The sequence below is a fragment of the Panthera onca genome, chromosome X (genome assembly GCF_046562875.1).
Source record: "Panthera onca isolate mPanOnc1 chromosome X, mPanOnc1 haplotype 2, whole genome shotgun sequence".
Classification (NCBI taxonomy): Eukaryota; Metazoa; Chordata; class Mammalia; order Carnivora; family Felidae; genus Panthera; species Panthera onca.
Genome location: NC_138357.1, coordinates 87,695,536 through 87,701,535, shown reverse-complemented (window position 1 = coordinate 87,701,535; position 6,000 = coordinate 87,695,536). Strand labels below are relative to the sequence as shown.

At 37.6% G+C, this 6,000-nt stretch overlaps 1 pseudogene; it reads left to right on the top strand.

Annotated features, from left to right (window-relative positions):
• Positions 1–375: 375 nt before the first annotated feature.
• On the top strand, positions 376–1,413 carry LOC145713800 (retinol dehydrogenase 12 pseudogene; annotated as a pseudogene).
• The last annotated feature ends 4,587 nt before the right edge of the window (positions 1,414–6,000 follow it).

Sequence of the window (6,000 nt, the reverse complement as noted above, 5' to 3'; positions counted from 1 at the left end):
TAGAACTTCAGAACAAGGTGTCTGATTTACTCCTTGTAGTAGGCTGAATAATGCCCCCCAAAGATATTAAGCCATAATCCATGGAACCTGTAAATGTTACCTTATTTGGAAAATGGTTCTTTGTAAATATGATTAAGTTAAGGCTGTTGAGATAGGGAGATTATCCTGGATTATCTCGGTGAGCCTTAAATGCAACCACATGTGTCCTTGTAAGAAAGAGGCAAGCCAAGATGTTACTGAGTGCCCAGGAGCTAGAGAAGCTAAAGAAGGGGAAGAGAGAAGCAGCCAAAGGTTGGACCCAGACCAGGAGACAAAGCCAGAGTTGGAATAAAAGCTGCTTTTGCTAAAGAAGCAGCAACTAAAAAAATTGAAAAGATGCCAGTTATCTTTGGACTGCTCACCTCCTTCCTTTCTTTCCAATATGTGATAGCTCCATCCATTAGGAAGTTCTTTGCTGCTCGGGTATGGAGAACAAACATGCAGCTTCCTAGGGAGATAGGGGTGATCACTGGAGCCAACATAGACATTAGCAAGGAGACAGAGAGGTTGGTAGCAGAGGAGCCCAACTATGCATTGCCTACCAAGATATACTTAAGGGGGATAATCTGCTGGCCAGTGAAATCTAGGCCAATACAAAGAACTCTCAGATGCTAATTCAGAAACTGGACCTGTCCAATACCAAATCCACCTGAGTCTTTGCTAAGGGCTTTCTGGCAGAGAAAAAGCAGCTCCATATTTTGACCAACAAAGCAAGAGTGATAATGTATCCATATTCCAAGATAGCTGGTGACTTTGAAACCCACCTAGGAGTCAACCACCTGGGCCACTTCTTTTGTGCCCACTTGCTCCTGGAGCTGCTGAAAACGTCTGTACCCTCACAGGTGATGAACCTGTCATCGGTAACTAACCATGCTGGCAAGATTCATTTCCACAAACTCTAGGGTAAGAAGCACTACAGCCAGGAGTTTTGCTCATTGCCACAGCTAGGTGGCCAATATATTTTTAATTGGGAACTGGCCAAGAGGCTCCAAGGCACAGGGGTCACCACCTATGCAGTGCACCCAGGCATCATCTACTCCCAACTGGTCTAGCACTACTTCTTGTTGTGCCTGCTCTAGAGGGTCTTCTCCCCCTTCATCAAGTCAACATGGTAGGGGGCACAGACCGGCCTCCACTGTGCCTTGGTTGAGAGCCTGAAGCCCTAGTGTGACAAGTACCTCAGTGACTGCAGGAGGACCTGGGTGCCCCAAGGGTCTGAAATAGCAAAACCATTGAGTGCCTGTAGAATGTCACTGTGAGCTTCTAAAAATCCAGGACCAGTCCGGCCACAATGAAAAGGGACAAAGGAGAAGGCCCACCCTGAAATATTGTCCTTCTGGTGGGGCTATTGTTGAAAATCTTGCCCTACTCTGATTCTCCTGACCCTTATAGAAACCTTTGCCTATCCAACACTCTTGTGAAGTTGGTTCATGGTACAAGACATTCACATCTGCAGAGTATTCTCCAAGACTTACAAGAATTAGCTGTTCTCTTGGGGCAGGAGGACGGGGCAGATCCCAAGTTGGTCATGGGGAAAGCAGAAGAACCTGGGAAATTGGGGCAATTTTTTCACTAATACCAGAAATGCCAGCCAGCATGCTCAGCTGAGGTAACAGGAGCATCAGTGTTTCATATTTCCAGGGACAGTAAGACTCAAACTTTTGACTGATTGCTTTCATCTTTGAAATACTAGTCACTCAGGAAATACTAGTCATTCAGGAAATAGGAAATTTTTGGTTAACTTTGGACAACTTTCATTTCTTCCTCTGAGCACATTGGAGCTATTGCATGAAGCTGGACCCTCCCAGTTTCTTTTTTTCAGTTTTTTTTTTTTGTATTAAGAAATTTTCCAGGCTTTATTGAGATATAATTGACACATAACATTGAGTAAGTTAAGAGCTACCCATTTTCAATCATGCAGATGGTTTCCTTTTCAAAAGAGTCCCCTTTACCTCAATTTTTAGAGAAAATAAAGACTGTGCATTGAAAAGACAAAAGAAATAAGAGATTTAAGAGATACACACAGAAGAAGGCAATGTAAAGATTAAACACAGAAAGATGTGAGGAGGTTAACCTTGAAGATTGTAGCAATGCCACCAAAAGTCAGGGAATAAAGACAGTGACAGGAACTGGAAGAGGTAAGGCATGATTCTCCCTAGAGCCTGTGGAGGGAACACAGCCCTCTGACAGCTTGATATTGACCGGTGATACTGATTTCAGACATATGGCCTACAGAACCATGAGAAAATAATTTTCTGTTGTTTGTGTCAACAAGTTTGTGGTAATTTGTTATAGCAGCCAGAGGAATCTAGTACAGATTTTGGTACCTGGAAGTGGAATGCTGCCATAACAAATACCTAAAAGTGTGAAAGTGAATTTGGAGTTGGATAATGGATAGAGGCTAGAAAAATGTTGAGAAGCTTGATGGAAAAATCCTAGGTTGAATTAAACAAATTGTTGTTAGAAATATTAACACTGAGTGTTACTCTGGTGAGATCTCAGAAGGAAGTGAAGAGCATGGAAGATAAAACATATATCATTTTAGAAAATACATGTATTGTCAAAAGTAAAATGCTAGAAATATGAATATTAAAGGTTATGCTGGTGATAAATAGGAAGGAAATGAGGAGCATGTTATTGGAAACTGGAGGAAAGGCAATCTTTGTTACACACTGACAAAACTTACCTGAATTACGTCCTACCATAATGTGGAAAGCAGAAATTATAGGTGACAAACTTGGATATTTAGCTGAGAGGATTTCTAAGCAAAGTGTTGAAGGTATGGCCTAATTTATTCCTGCTGCATTAGTTAAGTGTCAAAGGAAAGAGATAAATTGAGGAAAGAACTATTAAGCAAAATAGATCCAGGACTTGGTGATTTGGAAATTTTTCAGCATATCAACATTGTAAAATACACAAAATTAAGCTATTTACTCTCATGAAGGTGTGCTATGGTGAGAAAGTCAAGAATGTGGTTGTGTTTGCTAATACTGAAGAGAGTAAGTGTGTGACTCATGAATCTCTTCAACCATCTCAGCCATAGCTAGGAATAGAGATGGGATTATCTGGGAAGGATCTGTGCAAGACCCTATGGACTAATGGCATGAGTTGCTGTGACATATGGGAAATCTACAAGGTTTTTGAGAATATCATTAGAAAAATTGCCAGAATGGACTGAAAGAGGCAGAGGCAGAGGCAGGACAAACTGGAGGAAGACTGTTAGACTCCCAAAATGTTACAGACACAAAAAAAGGGTAATAAAACTGGAGATTTTTACCTCTTAGTCCCCTTTATCGATTTTTCCCATCCCCCTCATTTGGTGACCACAAGTTTGTTCTTTGTATTTATGACTGTTTTTGTTTTATTCTGTTTGTTCACTTATTTGGTTTTTTAGATTCCACATATAAATGAAATCATACAGTATTTGTCTTTCTCTGTCTGACTTATTTCACTTAGTATAACACTCTCTAGGTCCATCCATTTTGTTGCAAATGGTAAAGTTTGATTCTTTTTTGCATATATATTTATGGCATATATATATCACATATCCTTTATCCATTCATCTATAGATGGACACTTAGTTTGCTTTCCATAACTTGGCTGTTGTAAATAATGCAATAAACATAGGGGTGCATGTATATTTTTGAGCTAGTGTTTTCATTTTCTTTGAGTAAACACACAGAAGTGGAATTGTTGAATTGTATGGTATATCTATTTTAATTTTTTGAGGAACCTCCGCACTGTTTTCCACAGTGGCCATACCAATTTACACTCCCACCAACGGTACATGAAGATTCCCATTTTTCCACATCTTCACCAACACTTGTTGTATCTTATCTTTTTGATACTAGCCATTTGGACTGGTGTGAGGTGACATCTCATTGTAATTTTGATTTACATTTTCGTAATGTTTAGTGATGTTGAAGATCTTTTCATGTGTCTGTTACCCATCTCAGTGTCTTACTTGGAAAAAGGCCTATGCAGATCCTATGCCTATTTTTTAATCAGATTGTTCATTTTTATGGTTTTGAGTTGTATGTGCTCCTTATATATTTTGGATATTAACCCCCTATCAGATATGTCATTTGTGAATATCTTCTCCCATTCAGTAGGTAGGCTTTTTATTTGTTGATGGATTCCTTCACTGTGCAAAAGCTTTTTGGTTTGATATAGTGCCAATTGTTTATTTTTTATTTTGTTGCCCTTGCTTCAGGAGACAGATACAAAAACATATTGTTAAGACCAATGTCCAAGAGTTTACTACCTAATTTTTCCTTTAGGAGCTTTAAGGCTTCAGGTCTTACATTTGGGTCTCTAATTCATTTTGGTGTTATTTATGTATATGGTGTAAGAAAGTGGTCCAGTCATTCTTTAGCATGTAACTGTACAGTTTTCCCAACATCAACTTATTGAAGAGACTATCTTTTCCCCACGCTATAATCTTGCCTCCTTTGGCATAGGTTAATTAACCATATAAGCATGGGTTTATTTTTAGGTTATCTATTTGGTTCCATCAATCTATGTTATTGTCTATTTTTGTTCCAGTACCATAGGGTTTTGATTACTATAGCTTTGTATTATGGTTTGAAATCTATACTATACTAACTTTCTATGTTATAGTATGATACCTCCAGCTTTGTTCTTATTTCTCAAGATTGCTTTGGCTATTCAGGAACTTTTGTGATTCCATACAAGTTTTAGAATTGCTTGTTCTAGTCCTGTGAAAAAAGTTATTGGTATTTTGATAGGGATTACATTGAATCTGTAGATCACTTTGGATATTATGGACATTTTAACAATATTAATTCTTCCATTCCATGACCATGGTATATCTTTTAAATTATTTGTGTAATCTTCAATTTATTTCATTAATGTCATATCTTTCAGAATATGGGTCTTCCACCTCTGTAGTTAAATTTATTCCTAGGTGTTTTAGCCTTTTTGATGCACTTGTAAATAAGATTGTTTTATTAATTTATCTTTCTGATAATCTGTTATTAGTGTACAGAAATGCAACATATTTTTGTATATTAATTTTCTTTCCTGAAACTTTATTCAATTAAATTTATTAATTTTAATAGTTTTTCAGTGGGGTCTCTAGGGTTTTCCCATATATAGTATCATATCATCTGCAACTAATGACACTTTTACTTCTTTCTTACCAATTTGGATGTTTTTTATTTCTTTTTCTTGCCTAATTATTGTGACTAGAACTTTCAGCACTATGCTGAATAAAAGTTGTGAGTGAGCATTCTTATCTGGTTCCTGATCTTAGAGCAAAGGCTTTCAGCTTTTCACTATTGAGTATGATATTAGTTGTGGGTTTATCATATATGGCCTTTATTATATTGAGGTATGTTCCCCCATACCCACTTTGTTGAGTTTTTTTTTTAATATCATGAATGGATGTTGAATTTTGTCAAATGCTTTTTCTGCATCTATTGAGATGGCTATATAATTTCCATTTTTAATTTTGTTGTGGTGTATCACGTTGATTTGTGAATTTTTTTAAATTTTTGTAATATTTACTTATTTTTGAGAGAGAGAGAGAGAGACAGAGCGCAAGTGGGGAAGGGGCAGAGAGAGATGGAGACACAGAATCCAAAGCAGGCTCCAGCTTGTGATCTATCAGCACAGAACCTGATGCAGGGCTTGGACTCACGAACCATGAGATCATGACCTGAGCTGAAGTTGGACACTTAACCAACTGAGCCACCCAGATGCCCCTGAATTTTATTTATTTATTTATTTATTTGAGAATATCGAACCATCTTACATCTCTGGAATAAATACCACTTGATCTTCGTGAATGATCCTTTTTATGTATTATTGAATTAGGTTTTCTAATGTTTTGTTGAGGACTTTTGCATCTATATTCAACAGGGATATTGGACTGTAATTTTCTTTTTTTGTAGTGTCTTTATCTGGGTTTGGTATCAGGGTACTGCTGCCCTTGAATGA